This window comes from Eurosta solidaginis, chromosome 3, assembly GCF_040869045.1.
Source record: "Eurosta solidaginis isolate ZX-2024a chromosome 3, ASM4086904v1, whole genome shotgun sequence".
In the NCBI taxonomy this organism is placed as follows: domain Eukaryota; kingdom Metazoa; phylum Arthropoda; class Insecta; order Diptera; family Tephritidae; genus Eurosta; species Eurosta solidaginis.
In genome coordinates this window covers 46,186,696-46,201,959 of record NC_090321.1, presented here as the reverse complement: position 1 = coordinate 46,201,959, position 15,264 = coordinate 46,186,696, and positions in this window count along the sequence as shown.

Here is a 15,264-nt window from a genome sequence, read left to right as displayed (position 1 = left end):
AACTCACTGTAGTTGAACTCAAGGCCTTGATAGCCGCTTGACTATCAGAATAGATGTTGAATTCCCTAACCGTAGTACCACTGGATAGCATTTTATCAACCTTATTCTTAATCCCATCAACTTCCGCTTGGAATACACTGCAGTGATCCTCCAACTTAAATGTGCGGCTTATATTTAGCTCTTGAAAAACAGACCCCCCCAACCTTTCCGACTGCCCCCTGCCTAAGATTAATGCGATGTACGGCGAGAACCCACAGCCGCCCTAGAGTGCTGAAGAATGATTTGACGGATTTCCATCAACATCACTTTTCTTCCGCACCCATCCTTGTCGGATTCGCCTTCGGACGCTAGGATATCCTCCTCCACACGAAACAGACAATTTACACTGATGACAGATCCCGCCATCAATGATTCGCTCTCGGAGGCTAGGAGCTCCTCCTCTGCCCTATCAGCCAGACGACCAACGCTGATGACAGACCCTGCCATAGACGAGACTTCAACCCTGTTTTCGCTGTCCGAATTAGCGGGGTCAGCAACCACAGCCATGGGTGCTAGCTCCTCTGCCGACGCCTCCCCTTCCCGAAAAGTCCCTGGGGGAGAGGAGCCATCTCCCCTGGAATCGACGTGGTAGATTTTGAGGACCAGGCGCTCGAGACCATAGGAGATTACCCCCCTCATGTCAGAGAGAGGACCGGTGGACTCTGCTTTTAGCAGAATCAACATTTCCCGACGGGACCAAACGGTCTCCTCTACTCTGCGTACCCTCCAATTAGGCGTCGGAAGGTTGGGGTTGCAGTTTCGCATCAACTCTGAGAGGGTCCGGCTGGCAACCACACTCGGGCCCTCGGTCGAAGGTGGGGATCCCTCCTTTCCACGGCCTCGATCCTAGCTCCCTTGCATACCTCCCCAACCAAAGAAATTATTCTCTTAAAGATACAGGCCGACCGCTTGTCAGCAAAAGTAATCAAACTAAATCCATGATACCATGCCGAGTATTCGAAGCATGGCCGCGGACCTGGGATCTCCATAACAACGGTCATATAGGCTGCTGATATGGCGCTGGCGACCCACAGCCACTCCTATCGGGAGATGGCACCATCCTCCCTACTCCTATCCAGGACACCGAGGGTGATGGAGCATTTTCACAGAAGACAGTTATCGTAATAGAATCTATGCCCCTACTAAATTTCACGAAGATTTGTAAATGTTTGTTCGACTTATGGCTTTAAAAGTATTCTAGACAAATTAAATGAAAAAGGGCGGAGCCACGCCCTCTAATAAATAGCAACATTTTGATCACTTTCCCTCTTTAACCTTTTGTACTCAGCTGAGCAGAGCTCACAAAGTATCCCTCGACGTTGACGATAATGTGCTCTTTGTTGCGAAAAAACGCCCGAGCGCCTTTTTCCAGCAGTAAGTAGTGCATTGCTCGATTACCAAATCCAGACGACAGGCCAAAAGACGCGCACATAAACACAAACACGGTGGTCTCAAATCACCGTCACCGCCATAGAGTTTGAAAAAGCTATCAAACTTGCTAAGCCATCAAAAACGGTAGTCCTGGCCGATATTGCCATGTTAATACTACAATAATTTGGCAAAGACGGATTTAGTTACCTGGCGCTAATCTTCAACCTGTCTCTGCTCACATTTGTCATCCTTGAAAAAATGCAAAATGGCGAGGTTGGTATCCCTTTAGAATACTGGGAACCAGGCAACGAAGGAGATTCATATCACCCGATAGCTCTCCTATCGCCAGTAGCCAAGACACTTGAAATCATCATGCTCCCTTATTTCACCTCAAACATAGGGTTTTTAACCAGTAGCATGGTTTTCGAAAACTACATAGCACCCGGTTCTGGAAACTCGGATTCAAAAAAATACTATTTCTAAGAAGCACTCAGATTCGAAAAATTTACCTGAACTGAAAAAGTACCCGGGTTTGAGAAAATAACCGGATCCGAAAAAGTACCCAGTTCTTAACTAATTTTCTAGAAAAAGTAAGCGTTTCTGGAAAAGTCGTTCAAAAAGCACTGAAATAGATATCGGACTGAACCAAAAACCTCACCATAGAACAGTAGGCGTAACGCTAGACTTATGACCTTTTACAGTCAAGCACAACATGATACTGCTAGAAACGCAAACGGACTACCCTTCCAACTAGCCTCAAAAAATCGAGCGGAAATTATTTGTGTGGTCGGCAGCTATCGGTCAAGTTCAGAAGCGTATATCAAAATTAAGAAGAATAAAACAAGGTTATGCCGCATGATCGTGTCCAACCCCATTTTTGTAAAATTTTTACATATCGAAGCTTCCTTCCCCCATAAGAAGGTGTTGAAGACATGATCGAGTTTTCGGACTAAGTCCGCCCCCTCCGTCTGGCAACACCCAGCCAGTGCGGCCAAGCGCAAGCAGTGCAGCTCAGCTGTGGCTTGCCAACCACCACCGCGCTCACTCTCAATTTTTTTTAGTTGATCCAAAACTACTCTACCAACCGCATCAATCAATCGTGCCCGCAAATCGAAGTTCTCTTTTTTAATTAAATTAAATTCACTAATTTATTATAATTTTGTTGTATCTTTAAATCGTGAAAATATGACATCCGCATTAAACCCAACACCCTCCCGTGTACCCTTTTTTGATGTGCAAGTGAAGAGTGCATAGTGTTTTATACATGGTCCTTTCGCGGCCAAAGTGCACCAGCGACCAAAAATTTATTAAAATTCAAAACAAACACAAATTTGTATATAAAAACGAAAAAAAAAACGCGATCGGCAATAAAAACACAAAGTAAGAACAAATGTTAAAAACAAAAATAATTTAAAATAAGTTAGACAAAATATACGTACATATATGCGCATGCAAAGAAAAAACATTAAGGTGTGAAAAAAAAAAAAAATAAAATAAGTTGAGAAATCAAAAAATTTAATAAGACAAAAACAAAAATAAGAAATTTTACATAAAAATAAATAAAAACGCGGGCCGGTACGGACACTGTAACAAAAAAAAAAACAAAGTGCTTAAATTTAAACATAAAACGAAGTATTTAAATATACATATACAAAAAGAAGTGAAAAAGTTTAGTTTGGTGGACGAAACATACATAAGGTGCACTAAATAAATTATTGAGAAAATTCGACAAAAAAGTAGTGCACAAACAAGAAATATAAAAAAGTGATACATATGAGAATTTGTTACATTAAGGTGTTACAAAAAGAGAAAAAATTGTAAATCAAAATTGAATAACATAAAAGTGAAGGAAGAAAGAACCATAAAAACGCTTTATATACAAGAGACAAAAAAAACAAAAAAATATAATTTTTAAGAAAAAGGGAGTTTTTGGAGGAAAGTTTATAACGAAATAACAAAAAATTAACACAAAATCTGGAAAAGGCAAAAATCACTAGCATTGGTGTGAAAGTTACATCACGGTGTGAAACAAAAACAACAATTTAAGGAAAAAATTGAAATATTTGAAATCTGTTAAACAAAATATATACATATATAGAAATTTTAAAAGAAAATAAAAATTAGTTTGTTTGGAAAAAAAAAATTTTTTTTTAAACACATCAACACTACAACATTAACACTAACTACACCAACAAGGAGGAGCACAATACAAAGGAGGCTAAAAGACAGCACAAAAACCCACAAGTAACACACAGTTCACATAGAAAAAATGTCTGAGTAAGTACTCTCGGTACCCATTATATATCCATATATATATTCCCTCCGTCAAAAGTACGGACCCGAAAGTCTAAAAATCTCTCAATTTTAGACCCTCCGATCTAAAGATTTGGACGCTGGTGAAATACCAACATTATAAAGCCTAAACGGCAATATATTTCAGTTGCCTACCCACTGGTACAGTCCCGTGAAAACCAATATAATTTTTTCAACAAAAAATTTGTATTCCCGTGCTAACGGAAAATCCACTGCCCGGTACCCAAAAAGTTCGTTGCGCTAAATACCCACTTAATTATAGAAGTATATACGTATATATGTAATATATGTATATACCCACTTAGTTCGGTAATCATCCACGAGCTATATATATATTTTTCCAGCGTGAAATTCACCGCTGCCCAATTTACCCATATATACATATTGTCACGGATATTAGCATCACTAAATTATCCCATCACTAAGGCGATGCTAAGGCCATGCCAAGCAGTATTTACGTCAATAATTAAATCAAGTATACACATATATAAGGCAGCCCAGAGAGATGTCACACACAGATGCATTTACTTATATGCCTATGTGCGCGCGAGAGACTGTAAACTACAAACATTCACATCAACAATTCAATCTTTATGTATCTACATAAACGAATAAATAATTACGTCTACACATATGTACGTATACGAGCAGCGGAGCGGCAATGCACAAACACATGCATATATCTTATCTGAGTTGTCACAAGAGAGAGCAATAATTTGTGCACGTAGTTGTGGCTGGCGATTTTGTAGCCGAAACTAACTAGTAAGTTCTCGAAATCGAAGAGCCTAGAAGTATGCAGCGTAAACTATAAAAGCGGGGCAAGCGAGTAAGAAGTAATTCAGTTTGAGTTGAGCTATCAATCAGTTTGATTAAGCACGCGATCTGGCGGCCAATAGTAGAGTTTCATTTGAGTTATCAATCAGTTTGGTTATTAAGCCAGCGAGTAGCAAAGTATAAGTGTTATTGTGAAGTACTTTAGTAAAGGCCATTTTCCACTATTCAATATTGGAGTTATTTATTCAACAGTTTAAGTGATTCTAACTTAGCAGAAGATTGCAAATAAGAGGATTTGCAGCAAATTCGCTACAATATATTACATAAAATATATTTTATAAAAAACCCATAGCAACAAACTTTGCCAAGTTTTTGTCACTTTTCCTAAAGTTTATTTTACCGGTGCACCCAATATTAATTTTGCATACAAACCTACAATTATATGCACCCATAATACCCACACGCACTTGTATATCTTTTTGCATAAGCCAAAAACCCACCCTCAAAAAAGTAATCGCATGACCATATGTAACTACATAATAGAAGGAAGCAACAAAGAAGATCATCGATCACATATTGGCATACATTTACTTTGTTAACAATAGATCAAGTGCATTGGCACGGCAACAAAAGGTATTGTTGGTACACCACAGTTTACCGGCAAATATATTTTACCCACTTATATATATACATACATACGTACTATATACCCATATTACTTGTGCTCAGACGCGCTGAGACAAGTACATATAACAAAGCAAAAAGCCGGTACACATTAGGCCGGTCTCAAAAAATAAAAAATAAAATCCCAGTGAACACAAATATTATAATATTTATATTATTATATACCCACATTACTTTTACTCAGAAGCGCTGAGACAAGCCCGTATAAAGAACCAAGCGTACATTAGGCTGGTTTCAAAAAAAAAATTTTTTTGCCCTTTTGACAACATTTTTTTCGATTTTCACAGCTTAATAAAAGCTCCCATTTCTTAGTAAATCAAACTAATTTATAATGCCGAAATCGTCGGACGAAACCCAAAAATTGACCACTGCAGACCAATGCCTGCAGAAATTCATATATGACGGCAATCAAGTAGAAGTTTACTGCTCAAGATGGTCACCCTCCCAAGCTACCGATTTATCAGAGTGTATGCTTAAGGTCAAATTAGAAGACCTAGATAAAATATGAGCAAAGGTGCAAGAGTCCCATCGAGATGTAAGTTTCTCTGATAATTATACAGATGTCAGCGGCTCGGTTGAGCAAAAATTTGCTAAATGCATGGAAACGTACCAAACATGCAAATCAGAAATTTTAGAAGCCTTACAGCTTTTTAATACTGCTAGCACCAACCAACAACAAATACCCGCCCACCCAATGAACAATTCAAACGCAAACGGTTTTTATTAAAAGCATCACCATGCGACACCGAAGTATTTCATGGTGGATACGAAGACTGGCCATCCTTTAGAGATATGTTCACGGCAGTCTATAAAAACCACCCTAAATTATCACCCGCTCAAAAATTATACCACCTGCGCCTGAAAACGAAAAGTCAAGCAGGACTTATTGTAAAGCAATACCCACTGAGCGATGATAATTTCGAGCTTGCCTGGGAAGCGCTCAGATCTAGGTACGAGAACAAAAGGATACTCGTCGACAACCAACTGAAGACGCTGTTCAACCTATCCGCAATATTCGCAGAAAACGGAGAACAAATACAGAAGATGCAGACAACAATCAACAACTGCACGTCAACTCTTAACACCCAACGAATCCCTACAACGGACTGGGACCCGATCCTCGTTTATCTGTGCTCATCAAAGCTGCCAAGTGAAAGCCTTTCACTATGGGAACAATCCCTCAGCTCCCGGAAGGAGCTGCCCCTTTGGGAGGACATGAATAAATTCCTCACCAGTAGATATGAGGTAGTAGAAAGACTAAGTACCTATAGACCGGGCAAGGCGAAACCCGAGTTTTCGAGTTTTACGCCACGAACGGTGAATCAAAACTCGACCCAACCCAATAATAATAAAACCCATGCATATCACACCGAGTTCAATAAAACGGCTTCGTGTAGATTATGCAACCAATACCCCGCAGTCAAATCTTGCGTCAGGTTTAGGAATTTATCGGTATCAGACCGAATCAAATTTGTGAGAGAAAATAGTTACTGCGAAAACTGTTTATCAACGTCACACCCCAAGAACGAATATAAAAGTAGTTTCACGTGCGTTTATTGCCAAAAGCGTCATCATTCGCTACTGCATTTGCAGCCCAAACCCTAACAATCACAACCAAACCCCAGAGCTCAAAATGCCCAAGCCGGCACCGCTAGGAGAACGGACGACGAGCGAGCCTCAACATCGAAAGCCGCCGCAAGAGCCGCCTCCTCCCAACAGTCTCAAGACAAAAACCCGGTTTCTTCACTCTTCTCGAGTAATCATGGAACCACCCTACTACCCACAGCAATAGTATCAGTATACTTTGCTGGCGAATTTCATAAAATTCGTGCCCTAATAGACCAAGGTTCACAATAAACTTTTGTATCATCCCGTATACAAAAGGTTCTTGGTCTACCCACAAAAGAGTCTCTCCACCAGATATCTGGAATGGGTGGAACGGTTGTGAAAAATGCCAATAAAGTCTGCCAGATAACATTCTGTTCAGCAGACTTAACCCAAATGATAGACGCACAAGCAATAATTTTGCCGAAGCTAACTAAGTTCTTGCCCACAGTCAGAGTTTCAAGCATCGATTTCGAAGAACTGTCCCATTTACCGTTAGCCGATCCACAGTATTCGATACCATCGAAAATCGATGTGGTAATCGGCAGCGATATAACCCCGCAAATCCTCACCGAAGGGCTCCTACGAAATGTGAGTGGAACATTACTTGCCCAAAACACAATATTCGGATGGATATTAAGCGGCCCTGTAGCTGAAAAGGTATCAACCTTCAGCACTCATGTCACGGAATGCACCGATGACCCCATCAATCAGCTTTTGAGACAATTTTGGGAACAGGAAGAAGTTCACCAAACCCAACAAAGATCAGCAGATGATGAGTACTCTGAAGCACTCTACCGGACAACCACAATTCGTGAGGAAGATGGACGCTACAGAGTCAAACTACCCTTCAAATCGTAATTTCCAGCCAATCTGGCACTCGGCCATTCACGACCCGCAGCACAACAGCAGTACATCAGCATCGAACGCACGCTCGAAAGAAAACCCGAATTAAGAGACAAATATTCTGAAGTCCTTAATGAATATTTAACCATGGATCACATGGAACCCGCCTCCCAACAAGAGATAATTAGAGATTGTAAATATCTATCATTTTATCTACCCCATCATGCTGTCATAAAACCCGACAGAAAAACCACAAAAGTGCGAGTCGTCTTCAACGCATCAAAAATATCGCATTCTGGCAACTCGTTGAATGACGTGCTTCATACAGGCCCCATACTACAAAATGACTTAATGCTCGTCATACTTAAATGGCGACTTTATAAGTTTTTTTTAACGGCGATATTGAGAAAATGTATCGCCAAATACTCATCCATGAAGAAGATAAAGATTTTCATCGAATCGTTTTTCGAAAACACCCAACTCTGCCGATAGAAGATTTTCGACTAAAAACAGTTACCTTTGGTGTAAATTTCGCGCCATATTTAGCGATTCGAGCCCTACACCAACTCGCCCACGATTATCAAGACGAATATCCGCTCGCTAAAAACATTTTATTAAACGAAACATATGTTGACGATATTTTGTCAGGCGGTCATAATATACAGTCCACTTTGAACTCTATGACCCAAGTTATCGAAGCTTTAAAATGATGATGTCGGAAGATGTCGGCAAATCACCCTGAAATTTTAAAACCCGTTCCTGATTTGCTAGACGTCGACTTCCTTAAATTCCATGATTCGAGTTCAACAAAAACCCTTGGAATTCAGTGGAAGGCGCTAACCGACACCTTCACCTACACGTATGATCCACCATCAGCAGAAAACACGAGTACAAAAAGGCAGATTTTATCAGCAGTTGCAAAACTGTTTGACCCCGCAGGATGGCTTTCGCCAATAATGATTCTTGCAAAAATGTTGCTGCCACAACTCTGGATGGAAGGAACGGATTGGGACGAAGACGTGAAGCCCGGAGCTCTCCAAAAATGGACCTCAATTTATGAAAATTTACCTCATATCAGAGACATTATTCCCCCGATAAACTAATCCAGCTGCATGGATTCTCAGATGCTTCAGAAAAAGCATTTTGTGCCTGTATATATTTACGAGTACAAACCCATGAAAATAGGTTTTCATCCCATTTGCTAGCTGCTAAAAGCAAAGTAGCACCCCTCCAAACCCTGAGTCTTCCACGGTTGGAACTCTGTGGAGCAGTCTTACTCTCCAAGTTAGTGAAACAGCTGCGAAGTGAGCTGAATCTACCCCAACACGAACTCATTCTCTGGTGCGATTCTGCCATCGTACTGGCCTGGTTAGAAAAACCACCCCATACCTGGAAAACGTATGTCGCCAACAGAACCTCTGAAATTCTTAAGAACGTCGACAACGCCACTTGGAGGCACGTTTCCAGTAAGGATAACCCAGCGGATTTGGGCACTCGAGGCTGCAATCCTCAGGATTTAGTCCAATGTCCATTATGGTGGGAAGGACCTAATTGGCTTATCAACCCATCAACTTCGTGGCCAAAGGATATTTCTCATCACCCAACTCCCCCCGAACAACGACATGTGCACGTATTCTACACCCTACAGGAAGAAAATATAGACATACTCGACCGGTTTTCGTCGTTTTCTCGAGCGCTTAGAGGCGTGGCCTATATGTTGGGGTTTATCAAGAAAGCAAGTAAACTGAAAGTTCCAGCCACGCTTAACCTCACCCACGCCGAAGTGAATGATGCCAAAATCAAAATCATCATTCAAACTCAACGGAATCATTACGGAGACACGAGAGAGCTGCTTCAAACGTCAGGACCCTTACCCAAAAAGAACACCCTTCTGACATTAAACCCCATGCTAGATGACTCAGGAATCATGCGTGATTCTGGAAGATTAGCATATGCCACCTATAGCTTTAATGAGCGGCACCCAATTACCATACCCGAAAACTCTCGATTTTGTTCTCTTCTGTTAGACTTCCTCCATTCGAACCTGCTGCACGCCGACAAACAGCTGATGATCCGAATGGTGCAGCAGCAGTACTACATTCCACGTTTGAAGCAAAAGGTCAAAAAGCTCGTATTCCACTGCAAAACCTGCACCATCTATAAACAGCAGATGAAAACGCAGATAATGGCATCCTTGCCACCCGAGAGGTCAACGTATTCCCTACCCTTTCACACAACAGGAGTCGACTTTGCTGGACCATTTATGGTAAAAACTTCTCCCCTTCGCCGAGCTTCGCATGTCAAAGCTTACGTTTGTGTGTTCGTCTGTTTTTCCACAAAGGCTGTTCATTTAGAAGTGTGCTCTGATCTCACCACGAATGCCTTCAACGCAGCCTTTGCCCGATTTACTGGCCGCCGTGGCCTACCCGACCAGATATATTCTGACAACGGAAAGACGTTCGTCGGCGCACAACGCGGATTACAAAGAGAATTCACCACATTCCTTAAGGAAGTCGCTACAGACGTCGCCGAAAAGTATGAAACTCACGGATTCTCATGGAAATTCATCCCCCCATACGCTCCACACATGGGTGGGCTATGGTAAGCGGCCGTGAAAAGTTTCAAGATACACTTCACGAAGGTAGCAGGAAACCAGAAGTTCTCCTTCGAAGAGCTTACTACCCTCTTAATACGCATAAAGGCGGTCCTCAACTCCTGACCGCTCTCCCCTATGTCCGAAGATCCAATGGATCCCCTAGTCCTAACCCCAGGGCATTTCCTACGTGGCGCGCCGCTCTTATCGTTACGGGAGCCAACTGCAGAGCATATCACCTTGGTCAACAAATGGCAGAACTGAAAGTGCTTCACCACCAATTCAGCACACGATGGAAGAGCGAGTATCTCAAGGAGCTGCATAAGCGTTACAAATGGAAATGCCCTCAACGCAATATTCAAGTTGGACATTTAGTCGTAGTAAAGGATGATTTACTACCCCCGAACGAATGGCGTTTGGGACGGGTAATCACTTTACACCCTGGATCGGATAGCCATGTTCGAGTTGTGGAACTCAAAGCCCAAAACGGAATAATAACCCGAAATATTGCCAAACTGTGCGTGCTACCAACTGGCTAGTAGTGCCAACCCTAACTCTGGTACCCTCTGCTTCATACCCCTAGCAATCTGGAAAGATATCTAAGCTACCCTCACCAACGTATTTTTCTAACCCATTTTTTTGAAAAATACGTATTTTTCTTTTCTTGTATTCACAGGACCCGCAGACGTACCGAGATGCCGAGATGTCGGCTGTGTGGCCAGCGACACGCGCTAAGGCAGTGCCGGGCGTTCCTCGCGATGAAGCCGGAGGAGCGCTACGAGTGCGCGAGGAACCACCGGTACTGCATCAACTGTCTGGCAGTGTCGCACAGCACCGGGGCATGTGACTCAAAATCAAGCTGCCGCAAATGCTCCCTCGGCCATCACACGCTCCTACACCGAGCTCGACGTACGCCCACCAACCCGCGTCGCCCCGACAGCAGACCACAGCGCGCAACAGCCCAACACCGCCAACGGGCAACTCAAAGCCGGTCGGCTAGGCAGCGCGACGACCGAATACGACAATTAGTAGCCGAGGCACGGGCGGCCCTGGACAGGGTTGATGCCGCCCTTAACCCATCAACGCGTCGGGCGGAAGGGGAGCTTGTTGAAGACATGATCGAGTTTTCGGACTAAGTCCGCCCCCTCCGTCTGGCAACACCCGGCCAGTGCGGCCAATCGCAAGCAGTGCAGCTCAGCTGTGGCTTGCCAACCACCACCGCGCTCACTCTCAATTTTTTTTAGTTGATCCAAAACTACTCTACCAACCGCATCAATCAATCGTGCCCGCAAATCGGAGTTCTCTTTTCTAATTAAATAAAATTCACTAATTTATTATAATTTTGTTGTATATTTAAATCGTGAATATATGACATCCGGAATAAACCCAACACCCTCCCGTGTACCCTTTTTTCATGTGCAAGTGAAGAGTGCATAGTGTTTTATACAGAAGGAGTTACCATTCTTTCCTACGCTGGTGACTGCACGATAATTAGAACAGGTCGTGGCTCTTCTAAGCTTTGCTGTAAAAATAGCAACTCTTTCGCAAGTTTTTCCAGTTTATCACCTTGTGAAATTAGGTACTATCACTGACCAAATCTTCAGCGACCTTATTTACGACATGGAAAATGCAAATACCGGCATTAACCTACCAACTGTGCGACGCCCTATATTTTGGTGAGCATGTAACTGCTATTGTATCTTAAGTTCAGAGCCGTAACAAAGTCATAAAGTCGCTAGCTGACAGCTCTTATTAACCACCTACAAATCAATTGGCAAGCCGTATGTGTGCTACGCGTATCGAATATGGTGGCCAAGCCTAAAAGAACACACTGAAGGAAGTTGTAGGCCTGTCAAAACACCGCGCTCCGAACTGCCAAGAGATACCTTCAGATATGTGCTCAAACCTTCTAAAATGCTCGCTTCCACCCAAATTTAGACCTCGATTTTATTTTAACTTGTAGGATGAAACAAAACTAATATTACGTGGAACCTTTTTTTTTTGAATCCTTTTGATTTATTGGATACTTCAAACTCTGAATAGGGTTCGCTAGGCGGCACCTTTTTTTATCCAGTTTAAAGAGTCTCTTCTGCTATTAAACGTGCTCTATTAATGGCGCATAAATAATTTTACGTTAATACCTGCATAAATATCCTGAACATTTAACCCTAATCAATCCATATTCCAAATATTACTCATACGCCATGGCGTACTAATCAATAAATGAGGATTTCACAATTTATAGACGGCAACACAAATAAGTATGGTATTTTATCATTTATATTCCACCAAATTTTAAACAGAAGAGTTAACCAATGTTATGTAGCCATGTGTTTTGTGGTTGTTTAGGTTGTCTTCGCGGATGACCCTCCCTAATCCTACACTCCTTTGGGCATATCGCCAGTCAGCCAACGCTAGCCCCATGGCACCCATAAAGAAATCAGTCCCGCAAGAAAAGCACAGCTAATGTGCATTATTCTGGTAAGGCTAATGCCCTAACTTATAAAACATACCCAACTTCTAAGTCCGATGTAAGACTCATATAAACCGTTTAGGCAAAAATACTAAGGCCTCACTGAGGCGTTCGTTTTTCGCATCGGCAACGCACAAACTGGTTGGTAGTCAGCAGAACAACTAATATACCATTGTTTTGTTATGTTTTCAAATGCCTACCAAACACATGCACGAACATATCCATGCCTGCTGAGAGCAATGAAGGTACGGTACAGTTCTTAGGTTTAGCATAATAACACATGCTCAAACCTATTAACACATATGTAAGTATATGGATGAAGAGATCGGTAACTATTTATATTTTTTTGTGCCAGCATTCCTCTGCTAAGGCATCTGCCTGAATGCAAGGCGATGTATGTACATCCATATACGTGCATATATACCTTACGGATTTCCTCCTATTGTGTGCGCTTTGAGCAAAGGTAATTTCCCCTCAAAACGGTTAGCTGTGTCGACTGCGGCTCGAGGGTTTTATGTCTTTTGCGAAGAACTTAACTTTTACTTTTCTGTCAACCTTCAGCGGATCAGCAGCAGCCACACCACCGGGTAAGCCTATATATATATCCAACTATAACTTATTATAAAATTTCATTTTCTATAACGCTTTTAATATCATTTACATGAATTGAATTTTAATAAAATTTATAACGGTTATATTACTAAAACTCGCTTTCGTTCTTTCATTCTCGATATCGACACAATCCACGGGGAGCCTGAGTTATCCAATCCCTCTATATTGTGTTCAGTGGTTATTATTGTAAATATTTTATTTATTGCGGTATATACAACGATTAAAGTTTGATGCAACATAGAGCAAATAACGAACAAAAAAGCAGCCTGTAGTCAAAACAGCTAGTTGAATACTAGAAGAATCCTAGTTTGCCGAAAATTCCAACTAGTTAGAGTTCTGTTCATAAAGGCCATTGGTATTTTTAACACGACGTTGTTCTACGAAATGGCAATTACCAGTCTCTGCATCACCCACATACCTGTTGACAAACTACTCATTATATGCACCAAAATCGTGGTTAGGTTGAACTGGCCGGTCAATAAAGACCTCGCATAGACTGAATGTGTCCATAGTGTTACCAGAATTTGTTTGACGACCAAACGGAATAACCCCAATCATGTGCCAGGACTTATTAAAGAATAGCTCCGTTCTCTTGGCGAATGCTAGAAGTCTTCCAGGACCCAGTTCAATTGCTGCCTCATAATCTGTCAACTCTGGCGCCCCTAATGGCTGGAACCTTGCCATGGCTAGCACAGGACACGAACACAGAACGTGCTCAACCCTTTATTCCTGCTGTTCCTACACCTGCCTACACGAGACCCAACTTATAAGCATGTGACGTCAGAAGGCACTGTCCAGTCAGCATGTACATCGTGAGCCGTAACTCTTTTATCTTCAGAAGTATGAACCACTTTTTGAGTCTAATATCGTAGGCTATACACATGAGTTTAGAAATTTTGTAGCCCGCGCTTTTGTCCACGCCTTTCCTGCTTGATGGAACACATCCGCTCTTGTCTTCTCTTTATTTCTCCCAAACGTTTTGGGAAGCCTATTGTCGTTTAAGCGAGTGTTGCATACTCATTTGCCAACTCGTCAGCCTTTTCGTTCCCTTCTATATTTTAGAAATAAATTTTTTCAATTAGAATAAGGTTTTTCTAAGCGGGGTCGCCCCTTTCGGCAGTGATTCGGCAAACACTCCCAGTGTATTTCTGCCATGAAAAGCTTCTCAGTGAAAACACATTTGCCTTGCAGGTGCTGTTCGGTGTCAGCATAAAACATGCCAGTTTGCAGGAAAAATTAAAAAGGAGCGCGACGCAAATCGGGAGAGTTGCTTGGCCTTAAATCTGTTCAGAGGCTATCACGCCTTACATTTATTTATATATTATTGAATTTAAAAATGTCGTGTTTCCAAACTCATCAGACGCCTTCATCATAAACTCAGCTTATTTCTTCTTAATTATGATCTTTTTATTAACTTGATTATCGTCTTCTTTAAACACCAAGTTATGGGCAAATTGCTTTTAGACGATGTGAAAAAATGAGAAATCAAAATGAGCATATCAATTCAATATTCCATTAAATGTAGAAAGAGAGAACACAAAAAAACTCATTTCCTTGCAACTAAAAGGTCAAAAAAGTGCCAAGTTTCCGCTCATTTAATATACCCGGCGGCCAATAGTGATTTGTTGCGACCAACCTGAAAGGCTTCAAAGCTTTTAAAACCAGCTGCAAGCCATCAACAACAACTGACCCATTTTTTAAAGGAAGCAACAAAGAGTGACATAAACAGTATTTATTGTTAATATTAGTTGTAGCCTGTCAATAAATTATTGTAAATATTTTTGTGTTATGATAGGCTTTTCTTGACCATAATGTTGCTTTTAGTGCAAGTAAAACTCCAATATTACGTCCCTACGTTTCGCTAAGCACCTTAGCTTCCTCATGGGCGAAACTGCATTTATTTAAATATTTTTTCAAATACTATCCTAGATACACTAAATAAGTACCACAATAA